Source organism: Hemiscyllium ocellatum, chromosome 37 (assembly GCF_020745735.1).
Source record: "Hemiscyllium ocellatum isolate sHemOce1 chromosome 37, sHemOce1.pat.X.cur, whole genome shotgun sequence".
NCBI classification, from domain to species: domain Eukaryota; kingdom Metazoa; phylum Chordata; class Chondrichthyes; order Orectolobiformes; family Hemiscylliidae; genus Hemiscyllium; species Hemiscyllium ocellatum.
The window spans coordinates 39,988,317-40,007,396 of NC_083437.1; the positions used below are offsets into that span (position 1 = coordinate 39,988,317).

General features: G+C 44.8%; 1 protein-coding gene across 3 annotated transcripts in view; it reads left to right on the forward strand.

The window, feature by feature from the left end:
* The window catches only part of pik3cd (phosphatidylinositol-4,5-bisphosphate 3-kinase, catalytic subunit delta), a 224,246-nt gene that overhangs the window by 83,327 nt on the left and 121,839 nt on the right, over positions 1–19,080 (forward strand). Inside the window, exon 1 of one of the 3 annotated variants that reach the window (XM_060852455.1) lies at positions 7,568–8,104. The exons of the other annotated variants lie outside the window; for them this stretch is intronic. The gene's annotated coding sequence lies outside the window, so the exon portion shown is untranslated. Of the gene's footprint in view, positions 1–7,567; positions 8,105–19,080 lie in introns of those variants that run through there. 3 annotated transcript variants of the gene reach the window in all.

Here is a 19,080-nt window from a genome sequence, read left to right on the forward strand (position 1 = left end):
ATACTGACTGACACACACTCGCAGATGCAGACACACTCACACAGACAGAGACAGACACACACACATGAATATGCACAGGGATGAATTGATTTAATTTTACTCTCTGGTGTTTTGAAGGCTTTCAGGGGTGGAGGGAGGGAATGAAGGAAATAGCATATCCCTGTCTACTTTTAACGAAACTACTGGGGTGTGGTGGTGGGTGTGTTTGTGGTGGTGGGTGGCTTGTGTCTGTGTGTGGGTTTCTCCGAGACTATGTGTGTGTAGGGGTGTTGGTGGGTGGGCATGTGGCTGTGTGTGTGAGTGTGTATGTGTCTGTATCTGTGTTTGTGTTGGGTGGGGGTGTTTGTGTGGGATGGGAGGATGGGCATGTGTGTGTATGAGTGTGTGTGTCTGTGTCTGAGAGTGTGTTTATATGTATTTGTGTGGTGGGTCTGTTTGTCGGGCTGAGTGGGTGGGCGTGTATGTGTGCATCTTTGTATCTGTGTGAGTGTGTGTGTGCGTCTGTATGTCTGTGTCTGTATCTGAGTATGTGTATGTCTATGTGTCTGTATCTGTGTGTGTGCGTGTGCATCTGTGTCAGTTCTGTGTGTGCGTGCATGTCTGTATCTGTGTGTGTGTCTGTATCTGTGTGTATGTGTGTGTCTACGTGTCTGTATGTGTGTGTGTGTCTGTGTCTGTGTGTATGAGTGTGTGTGTCTGTATCTGTGTGTGTGTCTGTGTGTGTCTATGTATCTGTATCTGTGCATGCATGTATGTATCTGTGCAAGTGTGTGTGTATATCTGTGTGCATCAGTGTCTGTATCTGTGTATGTGCGTCTGTGTCTGTGTGTGTGCATGCATGTCTGTGCAAGTGTGTGTCTGTATCTGTGTGTGCGTGCGTGTCCGCATCTGTGTGTGTGTGTGTTTTCATCTGTGACAGGCAGAACAACTCCAATTGCTGACAGAAGGTGTTCATTTCATTAATCTCAGAGAAGCAGTTTGTGGAATTGGATGTATCACAGCCCCTGCCAGTATAGAACAAGAAGGTCTTCATTTATCAGGAGGAGTTTTATCCATGTTGGTAGAGAAGCTAAACACCCTTCAGATCTCTGGAGGGACTATTTGATTTCCCCACCTTTTAACTTGCTTGGCCAATGACTGAGTGCCTTGAGACCTCCTGCTGCTTCCTATAAAACCCTTTCACCAGCTGCACCCCTTCAGGCTTCACTCCGAACTTCTCAAAGACAGTTTCTCCTTCTCAGATACAGTCTGGCTGTGATTTGAACTGAGAGGGTGGGAGACCTCCTTTCTAACTCACCAGATCCAAGGCTTCGCTCTCAATAAATTTGACCCACTTCACCCAAGGTCATTGCGGTTTCCTGAATTGCTGTTTGCATATGCACTGGGTCAAAATCCTGGAACTCCTTGTCTAATTGCAGAGGTGGACTCTCATGTTTAACTATGACATGCCCCAAGTCCTCTCAATCTTTTTCAGTGACCCATGAATGCCTGCACCTGAATGAATCTCCAGTCAGCAAACTGGCCACAAATCTGACCCTCCAATGTGAGAATCGTTTAATTCAGAAATCCTCCTCACGCCACTGCCAGAGTTTGAGAAATGGTTGTTCTTGTGTTGAACTGTGACTTCACAGAATCACAGAACTGTTACAGCACAGACGGAGGCTATTCAGCCCATCATGCCCACACTGATTCTGTTCCATAGTCCCAATCTCCTGCCTTTTCCACATCTTCCAAAGACTTGCTCTGTGCTTTCTGAAACTTTGAATGTTTTTCACTGGCAGTAAGTTAGAATCGCATTGAAAAGCTTGGCCACTGGGTGACACACTGGCTGGGTGGTTAGCACTGCTGCCTCACAGCACCAGGGACCTGGGTTTGATTCCTGCCTTGGGCAAATGTCCATGTGAAGTATGCCTATTCCGCGTTTCCTCCAGGTGCTCCGGTTTCCTCTCATAGTCAAAAGATGTGTAGGTTAGTGTGGAATGGCTATGCTAAATTACTTATAGAGTCTAGGGATGTGCAGGTTAGCCATGGGAAATATAGAGTTAGGAAGGGTTGGACTTTGGAGGATCATTGAGGACTTATTGGGCTAATGGCCTGCTTCCACACTGTAGTGATTCTATAATGTGGCTGTACTGGGGTGGACAAAGTTAAAAATCATACAACACCAGGCTATAGTAACAGGTCTATTTGGAAGCACTAGCTTTCGGAACACTTCTCCTTCATCAAATGTGTGATGGTGTTGTGTGACTTTTGACTATGATTTGCAGGTGCTTAAACTTGCTGGGTCTGATGTGCAGGAGTGGCGGCTAAATGAGCGGAAACCAAAACCGTGATACTTGGGCGTAGGAATATGCAGTGTCGAGTTGGCACAATCCTCTGGCCTGATATTACGCTGTTCAAAGTTCGACCATCTTCTCATGGGGTTGAAGGGAATGGAATTTGGCTCCGGGAGCAGATGTGTGTGACATTGGGCACTATTCTGGTTCCCTTAGAGTCATGCCCACAGAGCAACCTTCCCATTCATTACGTTTTCCCCACGTGCATGGGTCTGCAGTATTTGTGAATGAGATACGAAAGTATTCACTTTAAAAATAGCGAAGTTTCATTTTCCAAAAATGAGGAAGTGCTACCTGAGTTTATAACAACAACTGCCATTTTGTTTCCTTCCATAGTTCTGTTATAGACACACACAAACTCACACACTCACACACACTCACACACTCACACACACACTCACACACACACACTCTCACACACTCACACACACTCACACACACACACTCACACTCACACTCACACACACACACACACGCACTCACTCACACTCACACACACAATCTCACACATACACACACACACTCACACAGACACACTCACACTCACACACACAATTTCACACACACACACACACACACTCATACACACACACTCACACACACACACACATTCATACACACACACACTCTCACACATTCACACACACACACACACTCACACATACACTCACAAACACACATTCACACACACACTCACGCACACACTCACACTCACACACACACGCACACTCACACACACACTCTCGCAAACACACACACTCACACACACACTCTCACACTCACACACACACACACTCGCACACACACACTCTCGCAAACGCACACACACACGTGCACACACTCACACACTCACACACATGCACTCACACACATGCACACACTCGCACACACTCACACACACTCTCACACACACACGCAAGTGCTCACACACAGACACACACACAAACACTCTCTCACACACACAGACACTCACACATCCGCACACACACTCACGCACACACTCTCTCACACACACACACATACACACACACACACGCACACACTCACACAGACACACACACACTCAGACACCCACACACGCATAGAGCACTGTAGATGATTACAAGTCATTAATTTAAAAATCAGACTGAGCCAAGGTATCACTGCACCTCTTGATGAATATAAAACCTTTAATAATACCCATCCTCCATCAAGCCCCAGCAGATGCTGTCCCAACTCTCCACAATCACAATCCCAACGGATCACTATTTTTTAAGAGTTTAATAATGTACCTTTCCAACACTAAATTTTTTTAGCTTCCTTAGTGTGTACAAATGGGTTTGAACATAAGCTGAGCAACCAGATCCACTGTTTCTTTTAATTGGAGCGGAATAAGGTTATGATCCAGAGAAAGCATTGGGATGGCCAGTTCTACAGAACTCTTGGTCACATTTAGAGAGGCAATATTCTGACCACCAAAGTGCCAGACAATGACCGTCCCCAACTGGAGAGAAACCGACCATCTCCCCGGGATCTTTAATGGTATTGCCATCCCTTACCATCAACACATTCAGAATTGCAATCGACCAGAGACTGATCTGGCACAGCCACATAAATACTGTGACTATGAGAGCAGGTTAAGATTTGCGCAGTGAGTAGATACATAGAAGGTAGGAGCAGGAGGAGGCCATTCAGCCCTTCGAGCCTGCTCCGCCATTCGTCACCATCATGGCTGATCATCCAACTCAATAGCCTAATCCTGCTTCCTCCCCATAACCTTTGATCCCATTCCCCCCAAGTGCTATATCTAGCTGCCTCAATGTTTTGGCATCAACTCCTTCCCGTGGTAATGAATTCCACAGGCTCACCACCCTTTGGGTGAAGAAATGCTTCCTCATCTCCATCCTAAATGGTCTATCCCGAATCCTCAGACTGTAACCCTCCCCAGTTCTGGATGCACTCACCATCGGGAACATCCTCCCTGCATCTAACCTGCCTCTTCCTGTTGGAATTGTATAAATCTCTATGAGATCACCCCTCAATTGTCTGAACTCCAGCGAAAACAATCCCACCCTGGTCCACTTCTGCTTGTACGTCATCCCCGGAATCAGCCTGGGTAACCTTCGCTGCACTTCCTCAAGAGCAAGAGCATCCTTACTCAGAAACGGAGACCAAAACTGGACATAATATTCTAGGTGTGGCCTCACCAAGGCCCTGTACAACTGCAGCAACATATCTCTGTTCCTGTACTCGAAACCTCTCACAATGAAGGCCAACACAACATTTGCCTTCTTTACTACCTGCTGCACACCTGCAGGCTTATCTTCAGTTCCCCATCTCTCTCCTGAAAGCCTTTCCAACACTGACAGAGCCAACTCAAGAGTGTAAAGAAATTCTGTCTGCTTGTCTAGATGGTTCCAACAACACCCAAGAATCACCATCGAAGAAAAAGCAACTTGTTTGACTCTGTTGGACACTTAAAAACATTCACTCCCTCCAATACCAATGTTCAGTTGCAGCAGGGTGTACCATCTACAAGATGCTGTGCAGAAATTTACCAAGGCTTCTTTAACATTGACTTATAAACACACAACCATTCCTGTTTTGATGAATGAAGGCAGCAGATACAGAGGAACACCAGCCCCTGCAAGATCCCCTCCAAGCCACACACCATCCTGACTTGGAAATATATCACCATTCTGTCACTGTCGCTGGGTCAAAGTCCTGAAACTCCCTTCTTAGTGGCATTAAGGTCATGCCCACACCACCTTTTACTGATGCTCTCCACCACCTTCCCTCGGACAACTAGGGATGGGCAATAAATGCGGACCCAGTCAGCAAAGTGCTCATATCTGCATGGTAGGATTGAAAGGACTGTTGCGACATCACTTCTGGCATCCCATGTTCCCATGGTAACCAACCACAGTCAAACAGAGCAGGGATTACCTTGGGCACTTCACCCATGGAGGATTTCATTCAGTCAGGATGTGGCATAACAGTGCCAAGCCCCCGTGACTGCACAGCTCCCTAACTCGACAGAATACCCATTATTCCTCTTCTTGTTTTGAATGGGATGGAAATGAAATTACGTCTACATTTGGAGCTACAGACCCATTCAGTTTCTAATGGTGTGGGCATCACTGGCAAGACAAGCATTTGATTCCCATTCCTAAAGACTTTAGAATGAATGGCTCACTCAGTGAATGAGAGTCAGCCACACTGCTGTGAATCTGGAGTCACATGGACGCCAGACCAGGTAAGGATGGCAGTTTCCTTCCCTAGTTAGTGAACCAGATGGGGTTTTGCTACAATTGGTTATGGATTCATGCTTACCACTTCAGAGACTTGCTTTCAAGAGTTCATAACAGCACTGAGTTTAAATTCCACTGACAATGAGATGGGATTTGTACCCATGTCCCCCACAGCATTAGTGTGGATCTCTGAATTACTAGTCATTGAGTCATAGAACCATAGAGATGCCTCACTACTAACTCCCTTATTCCCTTTCTACTTAGTCATGTTAGAAATTCAGGAAAATTATTCATCAAATCATAGAAGTCACGTGGCCCATCGGGTCCTCACCAACCCTCCAAACAGCATCCCACTCAGACCCAGCGCTCCCCTCCTCTCCCTGTTACCCTATAGTTAGGTAGATAAAGTGGTCGTGATGGCATACAGGATACTTTCCTTTCTTAGTCAAAGCTTTGAATACTAGATCAAAGAGGTGATGATGGAGCTATCAAATACCTTTAGTTAACCCGACATGGGGGAGTCTAAAACTAGAGGGCACAGGTTTAAGGTGCGAGGGGAAAGATTTAAAAGTGACCTAACGTTTTCACACAGAAGGTGGTGTATGTATGAAATGAGCTGCCAGAGGAACTGGTGGAGGTTGGTACAATCACAGCATTAAAACTCATCTGGATGGCTACTTGAATATAAAGAGTTTAGAGGGATATGGGTTAAGGGCTGGCAAATGGGACGAGATAAATTTAGGATACTAAAATTTAGGACATTTAGGTTGGACTGAAGAATCTGTTTCCATGCTCTACATCTCTATGACTCTAAGCCACAGCTGAAATATTGTAAGGAGTTCTGCCCACTAAACTATCGGAAAGATATGACTGCAGTAGAGAGGATGCAGAAGAAATTCATCAGGATGTTGCCTGGGGCTGCAGTGATTCAGCTATGAGGAGACACGAGATAGTTTGGAGTTGATTTCCTTCCAGCAGTGAAAGCTGAATGGATTCGGATTGAGATGGACACAGTTCTGAGGGGCATTAATAGGGGAACTAGTGAGAATATTTCCCTTTAATTGAGAGGCAAAGCAGCAAGGGGCACAGTTTGAATGTAAGGAGCAGGACGTTTGGAGGGGATTTGAGGACTTTTGTTCTCACCGAGCTGGTGAGGGTGCCTAGAACTCACTGCCTGAAAAGGCTGATAAAGATGGGAACCCACAAAACATTTTAAGAACTATTTTGATGGACATTTGAAACCCCACCGTACACAAGGGGACAGGTCAAGTGCTGGAAACTGGGATGTTTGAGGACCAGCACAAACAGGACAGGCTTCTTTCCATGTTATAAAAATAAATGACTCCGTAACTCTAATATATTCCTCATTAAATACTGCTGTTTGATTTGCTTTCCTATTGTAATAAGGTTCCTTTGGTGTGGACCTGTCAGTTAACCACCTTTTCACTGTATTGCACAACTCTGATACTCCCTGCTCCTTGATGTTCCAGATTATTTTTTTGTCTTTCCTTTTCCCTCCTCCCTTCTCGACGTTTCTGAGTTTTGGTTCTTCTTTTGGAAGGATACTTGAGCTGTGGGGAAACCCGCCGACAAACCCCAGCTCATAGCGCACCAGTCCCAGGGGAGTGACAGGCATAAATCAGGTCCAGCTAAGAGCAACTTGAGGCTTGTTTCCAGTCAGCTGGAGTGGAGTGCAAGATTCAAACTGTGACGTTACATACAGTGACGCCTCTGAGTCCCACTCAACTGAACTCCCTTAAAAGATGTTCTTTGGAGATAATTCCATTCCTGAAATGTCTACCGGATGTGTAGCGAGTACAGAGAATTTTTAGAACCATCAATTAATTAAAAGAAACTTGCTTCTGGCACCAGATAATTGCTCCTTATTTCTTGGCAACAACTAATTTTTATATCTTCCTGTATATTTCTCTACGTCCTTGTTGACTTAGTAAAACGAGAGTAGGAACTGATAAGATTAGGAGATGTTATTTGCATACGCGTTTCTTTGAATTAAACTTCCTTGGAAGTTAATTTGTTTAAACAGCTATTGGGACATAAACCGATCTGTCTGATCTTGGCTAGGTGAACACCACAGAGGTAACAATGACTGAAGTGGGCATTTCGGGAGCATGATCCTATCACATCTCAGCGTAAACAATTGGGACGTGTTGTAGATTGTGGGCCGGTTGCCAGAAAGGCAACTCAGAGCGTCATTACATGGAGCTGTATGTTGTGGAAGGTGTGGTAACAGATGGTAACCGGTGTTGTAACTAGGGAGGCCTGTTACAGATGGCAGAGTGAAAACAACTGAAGGTGCACAACAGTTTTATGGCTACTTCCTGCATTAGAATTGTGGATGGATCAATATCACAGAAGTTCTGATTTTCATCGTTCATGGGATATGGACATCGCTGGCGTTTATTATCCATGAGGAGACAGTCCCTAAACACAACCGAGTAGTTTGCTGAGCTATTGGAGAGGACTGTTAAGGCACAACCACGTTGCTGCGGGTCTGGAGTCACGTGTGGTACAGACAGGGTAAGGATTGCAGATTTGCTTCCCTGATGTACGTTAATGATAGGTTTTTAGGAAAATCTAGTGGGCTGGATCTAGTGTTCCTGTTACTAATTAGCTTTCAGTTCCCTGGGTCCTGTGATGGGATTTGAAGAACCCATAGAAGAAAAATCATTTCGCACTAGAAATGTGAACTGTTCCAACCACCACACTGCCCTTCCCCCCGCCCCCCCACAGATATGACCAGATCTGCCAGTTTTTCCAGCACTTTGTCATTATTTCAGATCTCCAGCATCTGCAGTGTTTGCCGATTAATAGCCCAGGACTCCGGGTTACCATTACCTAGATTAATAACCCAGGCATCTGGATTACAAATACCTAGGTTAATAACCCAGGCCTCTGGATTACCAGTCCCTAGATTAATAACCCAGGCATCTGGATTACAAATACCTAGGTTAATAACCCAGGCCTCTGGATTACCAGTCCCTAGATTAATAACCCAGGCATCTGGATTATCAATCCCCAGACAAATAGCCCAGGCCTCTGGATGACCAGTCCCTAGATTAATAACCCAGGCCTCTGAATTGCCAGTCCCCAGGTTAATAGCCCAGGCCTCTGGATTACCAGTCCCCAGGTTAATAGCCCTGGTTTCTGGATTACCAGTCCCAGGTTAATAGCCCAGACCTCTGAATTACCAGTCCCCAGGTTAATAGCCCAGGCCTCTGGATTACCAGTCCCCAGGTTAATAGCCCTGGTTTCTGGATTACCAGTCCCAGGTTAATAGCCCAGACCTCTGGATTACCAGTCCCCAGGTTAATAGCCCTGGCTTCTGGATTACCGGTCCCCAGGTTAATAGCCCAGACCTCTGGATTACCAGTCCCCAGGTTAATAGCCCTGGCTTCTGGATTACCAGTCCCCAGGTTAATAGCCCAGACCTCTGGATTACCAGTCCCCAGGTTAATAGCCCTGGCTTCTGGATTACCAGTCCCCAGGTTAATAGCCCTGGCTTCTGGATTACCGGTCCCCAGGTTAATAGCCCAGACCTCTGGATTACCAGTCCCCAGGTTAATAGCCCTGGCTTCTGGATTACCAGTCCCCAGGTTAATAGCCCAGACCTCTGGATTACCAGTCCCCAGGTTAATAGCCCTGGCTTCTGGATTACCAGTCCCCAGGTTAATAGCTCTGGCTTCTGGATTACCAGTCCCCAGGTTAATAGCCCTGGCTTCTGGATTACCGGTCCCCAGGTTAATAGCCCAGACCTTTGGATTACCAGTCCCCAGGTTAATAGCCCTGGCTTCTGGATTACCAGTCCCCAGGTTAATAGCCCAGACCTCTGGATTACCAGTCCCCAGGTTAATAGCCCTGGCTTCTGGATTACCAGTCCCCAGGTTAATAGCTCTGGCTTCTGGATTACCAGTCCCCAGGTTAATAGCCCTGGCTTCTGGATTACCAGTCCCCAGGTTAATAGCTCTGGCTTCTGGATTACCAGTCCCCAGGTTAATAGCCCTGGCTTCTGGATTACCAGTCCAATGACATTGCCACCATGCTGCTGTATCATTGACTGTGACTGTAGGTCATTATGGTTTCTAATTGCCTGAGAGATACAGAACTGTAACATAACCATTGGTTTTTGTGAGTTATATTGCAGGTTAAAATGCAACATTTGTGACCAGGAACCAACCTGCCCACTTGTGATTTTGTTGGAGGCTGGAAGAGAGATAGCTGGCCAACCTGCTGGGACACAGTGCTTTGGTCATTTAGATGTTAGATTGAGCCTATCACCTTCATTATCAGAATCAATCTATTTTTAATCAGAGGTGTCCAGGGTTCCTGAGTCTCAGAGTTTTGTAGATTTTCCAACGACAAACTCCAGAGTGATCTGTGTATAGAGCTCACTGCTCCATGCTGCTATGGAAGCCATTTTTGTGTGCATTTCTAAGGTGACTCCTAAGGTTTGTGAGTTCAAATCTCTGAGAGAGTGGTGCAGACTGGCACCTTCCAATGTCTAGGACTATGTGCTGAGGGATGCACCCGAACCTGAACCTGTTGCAAGGGGACAATTGGGAAAAGGTTGCAGTGCAAGCCCTTTCAGCCAGAGGAGTTTGTGACCTATGGGACCCCCTCAGACATTGAATGTATGTGGTGAACATCGGGATCATTGTAGTTGCATTGAAGTCAGCACAGAACATGGTGCAGGGAGAAACGTTTGCCTAACTGCAGTTTTTAATCTAAAATATTTCAGCCTCATCATATAACTGATATGGAGTGTTGTTGTTGTTGTGGGTATCTTCGGAGAGCTGGGAAGTTGGCTTGCAAACGTTTTGTCCCCTGTCTCGGTGATATCCTCAGTGCTTTAGAGCCTCATGATATGGAAGGTACATTGCAAATATTAGAGCGAGTATAATTCTATTGATCTGTCATTGTCACATGACATACAGTGAAAAGTATTGCATACAAACTAGATAAATCATCCCTTACGTAACTACATCAGGTCAGAGAAGAGAATATACTATTACAGCTACAGAGAAGGTGCAGAGAAAGATCAACTCTAATATATGAGATATTTGGAGACAAGTTACATTTTGTTGTGAATACTTTAGTATTCAAGAATAACTGTAATTATTTTAATAAATTTTATAAATACAGTAAAATGTTTATGGAAAGAAAAAAGTATACTGGAGCATCAAAATTGTGGTCTGACTCCAGTGTGGAGCCTTAACGTTAACAAAAACAATTCAGCTGAGTAGACAGCTGAGGTCAGGAAGTAAAATTGATTCAGGATGATGGTGAGAACCATATCCCAAGATGACTGGCTCAGTGGAATTTATGAAGGTAAAGTAGAGAGGTGACTGAACAGGAATGCAGGAGTCAGGAAAAGCATTCAGAAACCATCCCAACTAACTATTATTGGTGTGGCTGAGGCACAGACTGACTTAGGAATTGTCCCAGCAGAGAGGCTGGTAGACATATGAACAGGGGTAATGTCTGAGCTGTTTGATAGCAGCACGAAGCCTATACATATTAGACATCAAGATCAATGAGATAGAAGATGTCTGGGTGATGTGGAGATGCCTTTTCTTTTGGAAAAGTGCAAGGTCATGCACTTTGATTGGAAGAATACTGTGTGGACTAGGCCAGATCACTCAGAATATTCTTAAGCAGGCAGCTCAGACCAAAGCTTTGCTATTTGTTTTAGTAAGTGTACAGTGAAAATTACCCAGGTTAAGTTAGCGAGGTTGACTACCAGGTTTAAAACAAAACAAAAAATTTATTCACAAAATTACACAATGAAACACAAAGAACAGAATGAAGAACCCCGACAGAACGCAGTCTATCCAAACTAGTGTTAGGTATGCTGTTCTGAAAATACACAACAGTCCCAATAAGCAAACCCCCTTTAAAGCACAGTACAAAATAGGGTCAGATGCTTACAGGTTGAAGTTAGAAGGGCAGAAGAGAGAGTTTCCACACAGCTGACTGCTGAGCCCCTAACCAGTTCTGGACTGAACTAAACTGCTCAGCTGACCGTTCCCCTTTCATTCTACAGGTCACTTCTAAAACATGACCACTTTGGCCTGAAGTCTCATCTTTTTACACATAAACAAAAAGGCCTCTCAACACCTTTTAATCTCTGTACCAAACCAGACTAATTGGAGCCCGACCTGATTTATTACCCCCCCGGTAAAATCCTAGGACATAGTATCCTTGAACCAAGGAACAGCTTTTAGAAATAAAGAACTAGCTTTGTGACACCTCCCCTCTTAAAAAAAATACCATCAATACCAAAAGATGGCTTCATTTTTAACCCTTCAAAAACCTGGTTAGTATTCTAAACACATATATACACTATACTAACTATAAACATGCAAACGTGCACAACCACATGCAAATTCAGGCTGTGGTAAACCCATCACCAAACGCCTCCGTATCTCATTCGAGTCTCGATAACGCATCGACAATCACGTTTCCGTGACCTGCCACCTGCAGAATTGTCAAATTGAACGGGCTGCAACAACAAGCTCCATCCAAACAGGCTGGCATTTTGTCCTTAAATTATTCCACAAATGTCAATGGGTTGTGATCAGTGTATATGATGGTCTCAGATGGTAATATAAACACTGAAATGTTGTAATGCCAACACCAAACTTAAAGTCTCTTTGTCCACCATTGAATATGTCTACTGATGAACATTCAACTTCCTGGATAAATACCCGATGGGTCTTTCTATCCCCTCGTCATCCTCCTGCAGGAGCACCGCACTGACACCCACATCACTGGCATCGATAGCCACCTTGAAAGGCTTCCTGTAATCCGGTGTGGCTAATACTGGGCAGTGGTTAACACAGTGTTTTGGCTGTCACGTGGCTTTTGATAGTCCACTGTCCACTGAAACTTCTTGCCCTTTTTTAACAATTCGGTGAGTGGAGCAGCCAAACTGCTAAAGTTCGGCACAAACTTTCAGGTAAAATCCTCTCAATCCCAGCAACCGTAGTACTGATATTTTCATCAACGGTGTGGGAAATTCCCCAATTACTTTCATTTTTGCATCTCATGGGACCATTTGTCCGTGTCCAATAACACGGCCCAGGAAGGTGACTTGGTCTTCGGCAAATTCCCTTTTAGCCAGGTTTCCCACCAAGCCTGCCTTCCGAAGTCAATCGAACAAATCCGATAAATGCTGTAAACATTCCTTCCCTGAGTGACTAAAAATTACCAGCTCATCAATATACAACACACAGTTGGGTAATCCCACAATGACCTTATTAGTCAGTCTCTGAAATGTGGCTGGAGCGTTTTTCATACCAAATGGCGTGACTTTGAACTGATAGAGTCCATTTGGCGTTAGGAAAGCCGAAACCACCTTTACTCTCTCTGACAGAAGTACCTGCCAGTAGCCCCTGAGCAAGTCCAACTTAGAAATGTAAGTTGCTTGTCCCACTTTTTCGACACAGTCCTCCAACCGTGGAATTTGACATGCATCAGTCTTTGTAACAGCATTGATGTTGTGATAGTCCACACATAACCGTTGGGTACCATCTGGCTTTGGCACCATGACTGTGGGTGAGCTCCAGTCACTGTAACCCACGTTGATTATGCCATCTTGGAGCATGCGCTCTCTCTCCTCCTGAACCTGTGCCAACATTAACGGGTTATGTCAATAAGGAGGTTGCTTAATCAGAACAGCATCCCCTTTATCTACATCATGCACAATTAGGTTAGTACTTCCCAGTTTATTTCTGCATATCTCCCCATGTGATAGTAATAACTCTTTCAGGTCATTTCAATTTTCTTGTGGAAGGTAACTCAATAATTTACCTAAATCTTTGACAACTTCCTTATTGTCCAGTTTGATTTGAGGAATGTCCAATTCAGAATCCCCAGAACTTGCTTCCTCCTTCTGTGCTGTCATCATTAACACCTTCCCCCCTTGCTTTCCTTCCCGATCAAAATACCTTTTGAGCATATTCCCATGACACACTCTGAGAGTTCTTCCTGTCTGGAGTCCTTATCAAGTAGTTCACCTCACTCAATTTCCTCTCAATTTGCTAAGGTCCACTAAACTTGGCTTTTAAAAACTCATCTGTCACTGGAAGGAACACCAATGTACTTATACCCAATGGCAAAATTGCAAATTTGTGATTTCTCAGCTGCTTCCTGTTTCATTGTATACTGTGATACTTGTAAATGCTGTCTAGCGACTCCACCTGTGCAGGGATACAGGAATACAGTGGAAGTGTACAAAGTTGGCATTTCTGGCACCATCTTAGGTATGGAAGTACTTAGGTACAAAATCTAAGGTGTAAATGTGGAAAATAAATACATAAAGTTGTATGTTCAGTATTAAGGTCCTTCTAAAGTAGAGAAAGAGAGAGAGAGAGTAAAGGAGACTATTGTCTGTTGTCTATTGTCTATTGAGACAAGCCATCACTAGGCTTCACCTTGAGGCTGGGAGTTGGAATTGGGTTCAATCTTCACATAGCTAGATGCAAATAGTGTTTCCTTTTGGCACCTACACATTAATGAAGAGTCTAATTTTTGTCACACAGTTTTGGAGGTTTTGTTTCAACTGTTCAGTGCCAGGTCAGCAACAGAAATCTTCCAGAGGACAAAGCTGACTCGGAAGAGGCTGAATGGAGTGGTGGTCCACGTGGATGATGTCCTGATCTATGTTACTGAGACAGAACGTGATACTCATGTGCACGTACTGTGCTACAACACCAGCAGGAGGCAGGATCTGCACCCTGCAAAATACTAATTCTCACATCCAGCTGTCACCTCCCTTTGACGCATTGTGATGCCTTCTGTGCCACAGTTGACCTGAAAACAAGTGCAGTTGCAAATTTTCCAGCTCCTTGAAGATTGACTGAATTCCAGAGACTTGTGGGTCGGGTAAACTAAGTCAGAAAGTTCTTGTCTGACTGAGCAGTCGTCAATTAGCTGATGCAGCAGGGCTTTGCAAAAAGCACAAAATAGGCCTTTTGGGAAAATCAAAGAATTGTTGCTGTGCTCTCATATTTTAGCTCACTGTGATACAGAGGTAACCACTGCCTTTGCTATAGATGTATCTTCTCCAGGACTAGTAATTTTACTCTTTCACATAACATGAACAGAGGGGATACTTAGTGCAATGGATGATTTACTTGTTGATGATGAGAGACCAGTGCCTCTGAGAGTTCTGACGCTTGATATAATGCAACAAAGGCACCAAAGACACTGGGATTCACAAACTCTTGAGCCAGGATAAGATATTTTGTTTGGTGGCCAGGTCTCTCAGAAGTAATGGACAAGATGATGTCAAGCTGTATTACTGATGTTATCCATTGTTGGCGGGTATGAGAACTGTCAATGTCATAATCCTTTAGATCAAGACCAAGAGGAATGCCTTAGTCATTGAGCCATACAGCACAGAAACAGACCAGGCCACCAGTAATCCCAAATTAAACTAGTCCCACCTGCCTGCTCCTGGCCCATATCCCCCCAAACCTTACTTATTCATATACTTGTCCAAATGTCTTCTAAACATTGTAACTGGACCCACTTACACAGGCAGTTCATTTCACACACAAATCACTCTCTGTTAAAAAAAAAGTTGCCCCTCATGTCTTTTTAAAATCTTTCTCCACTCACCTTAAACATGTGCCTAGGTGGAGGTGGGTACTGCAGATGCTGGAGATTAGAGTCAAGCTTAGAGTGGTGCTGAAAAAGCACAGCAGGTCAGGAGCAGGAAAATTGAAATTTCGGACAAAAGCCCTTCATCAAGGGTGGTCATTCCTGATGAGGGGCTTTTGCCCGAAACATCGATTTTCCTGCTCCTCAGCTGCTGCCTGACCTGCTGTGCTTTTCCAACACCACTGTATTCTTAAAAATATGCCTCCTTAGTTTTGAAATCCCCAGCCTTAGGGAAAAGACCTTTGCGACTTACCTTATCCATGCCCCCCCACCCCCATTATTTTATAAACCTCTATAAAGTCACCTCTCAACCTCCTACACTGCAATGAAAAAGTCCCAGCCTATCTTATAGCTCAAACCTTCCATTCCCAGCAAGATCCTGGGAAATATCTTCTGAACCTTCTCCAATTTAATAATGTCCTTGCTATAACAGGGAGCTCCGAACTGGACATAGTATTCTAGAAGAGGCCTCACCAATGTCCTGTACAACCTCAATATGACGTCCCAACTCTAAGACTCAAAGGACTGAGTAATGAAGGCATATGTGCTAAATGTCTTCTTAACTGGCTTGTCTACCTGACATGCAAATTTCAAAGAATAATGTATCTGCACCCCTTTGTCTCTCTGTGTTACATCACTCCCCAGGGCCTTACCATTAACTGTAGAGGTCCTGCTTTTGTTTGTCTTGCAATGGACCTCTCCAAACACAGAGGTAAAAGATCCTTGACTGGAGTAGACCAGCAGTCTGAATGGATGGACATCAAACCATTCCAGGGTCTGAAGGCTGAAGGGGATCTTTGCAACACTTGAGATCTCAGCATGGATCCTCCCAGCCAATGGGCCACAGTTTGTCCTTGAGTTTTTACAGCATTGAGAGAAGCCCTTTGGTCCATCATATCTGAGCTGGTCATCAAATATCTACCTTTTCTAATTTCATTTTCCAACACTTGGCCTGAAGCCTTTATGCTATGGCATTTCAAGTGCTCATCTAAATGGTTCTTAAATTTCTTGAGGGTCCTCGCCTCTACCATCCTTTCAGGCAGACACCCGCACTCCACTGGGTAAAAAAATCATTTCCTCAAATTCCCCTAAACCTGGTGCTCCTTAGCTTAAAATAGTGTCCACAGTTATTTACTCTTTGCTAAGGGGAATGGTCTCTCCTGTCTATTCCCCTCAAAACTTTCAATCAAATCTTCCTCTCTGCAGGAGAACAATCCCAGCCTATTTGGACCCTCTTCATAACTGAAACACTTTCAGTCCAAGCAACACCCTATGAATCTCCCCTGCACCTTCTTTAGTGCAAACCTATAGTGTGATGACCAGGACTGTGTTCAGTGTTCCAGCTGTGGCCTCACTCAGATTATACACAGCTCCATCATAACCTTCCTGCTGTTGTATTCAATGCCTTGACAATAAAGGCAAATATCCCATCTGACTTGCTGACCTCCTTTTTTACTTATCCCACTGTCTTCAAGGATCTGTGGACATCACACCAAAGTCCCTCTGATCTTTGGTATTTCCATGGGCTTTCCGATTCCTTGTGCACTCCCTTGCCTTACTATTCTTCCCAAAATGCATCACCTGACACTTTTCAGGATTAAATTCCATTTGCCACTGTTCTGCCCTTCTAATCAGCCCATCTGTACTGTCCTGTTTTCCAAAGCTATCTACTCACTATTTACCACACCACCGTTTTTTGTGTCATCTGTGAACTTAATAAGAACATAAGGAATACAACCAGGAGTAGGCCATCCGGCCCATCGAGTCTGCTTCGCAATTCAATAAGACCATGGCTGATCTTTTCATGGCCTCAGCTCCACTTACCTGCCCTCTCACCATAATCTCTCCTTTATCGTTCAAACATCTATCTGTCTGTACCTTAAAAACATTCAACGAGGAAGACTCAGCTGCTTCATTGGGCAGGGAATTCCACAGATTCACAACCCTTCATGGGGAAGAAGTTCCTCCTCAGCTCAGTCCTAAATCTGCTCCCTCCTTACTTTGAAGCTGTGCCCACTAGTTATAGTTTCACCTGCCAGTGGAAACAACTTCCCTGCTTCTACCTTATCTTCCCTTTATAATGTTATATGTGTCTATAAGATCCCTCCTCATTCATCTAAATTCCAATGAATATCATCCCAGTCCACTCAGTCTCTCCTCATAAGCCAACCCCCTCAACTCTGGAATTTTCCCAGTGAACCTCACATGGATTAGTGCCAGTTAGCAGCTCACTGAGATACCATCACCAATGAAGCTGACAGAGCACTGTGTACAGTCAACAAATAATGGCATTTAGCTTGTGTATCTGGACAACTGTTCAACTCCACTGCACACTACTCTAGCTCCAGGTGAACTCGTCCTGGGAGATGAGCTGAGAACTCCACTCCTTCCTCTCCCACTCGTGCCACATGGAGGCAGTGATGACCTGGACAAAGCGAGGGAGGAAGAGCATGAGAACTGTTTTAGTCTGATGTGGAACTTTGACAAACCTCACCAAAGATGCAATCAACAGGAGAACTAGTTCAGATTTGAGATCACAGTTGACCTGGGCAAGTGATGGAATAGATACCTCATCCACCATGTTACCTCAGTCAAACTGAAAAAGATGCTGTGTGACGGAACTAACTGCTCCCTCTTTCAGCCTCTGAGCAGTGTGAGGCCACGGTTAGATTGTTCAGAAGTGAGGTTACTGCTTTCCTGGCCTCAGACCCTGTTCATAAGGTTAAGCAACAGAATGAGACCCAGAATATTGTAATTGCTGCTTCGTGCTGTGAGTCAGGGGTGTTTCTTGGGTTGTTATGCCTAGTCCATTTCCATTAATGCAACTGGCAATTTTTAGTTAGTGTGCAGATATGCATAAGATGCATGTTCCTTAAAAAAACAAATGCAGCACCCATAAATAGGATTGCATTTTGCGTAATCTATAACGGGATCAGGAGATTGCCCAGATCCTCAATTTTGCTCGCGTTACAAGGTTGAGTGAGATGAATATTACTGATTTGTGAGATGTGAGTATTGTTGGCAAGCCCAGCAATTATTTCTCACCTGCTTTTGTCGTCCTTCAGAAGGTGTGGTGAGCCGTTGCTTTGAATCACTGCAGTCTGTTTGATGAACATACTCTTAACCAGGTTTTTTCCCAACCACAACAAAGGAATGGTGATATACTCACAAAACAGAATTGTATGAGATTCCCAGGTGCTGGTGTTCCCAGAAATTTGATGCCTTTATCCTTCCGAACGGTCCAGGTTACAGGTTTAGAATGGTGTCAGCAGACAGAGTTGGAAGGTACAGGCAAAATGTGAGAGGTTACAGGCAGCACTGCAGGACAGGGTTCAGGTGACAGTGCAAAAGGTTCGAGATGGATTTAGGAGATGGTGCAAGGCAGGGCACAGCTGGCCCATGCAAGGAGAGGGGTACAGACGGCAGTGTGAGAGAGATCATAGAATTCCTACAGTGTGGAAACAGACCCTTCAGAGGATCAGTGTGGACTTGTTGGGCCAAACAGTAACCCACCCAAACCCATCCCCTACCCTATTATCCAGTATTTACCCCTGACTACTGCACTTAACCTACACATCCCTGGACACTATGGGCAATTTAGCACAGCCAACTCGCCTAACCTGCACATCTTTGGACTGTGAGAGGAAACTGGAGCACCCAGAGGAAACCCACACAGACACTGGGAGAGTGTGCAAACTCCACACCAGACAGTCTCCCGAGGTGGGAATCGAACCCGGATCCCTGGTACAGCGAGGTAGCAGTGCTAACCACTGAACCACCGTGCTGCCAATACAGGAGACAGTGCAAGGTAGTAGGATACAGCTGGCCTT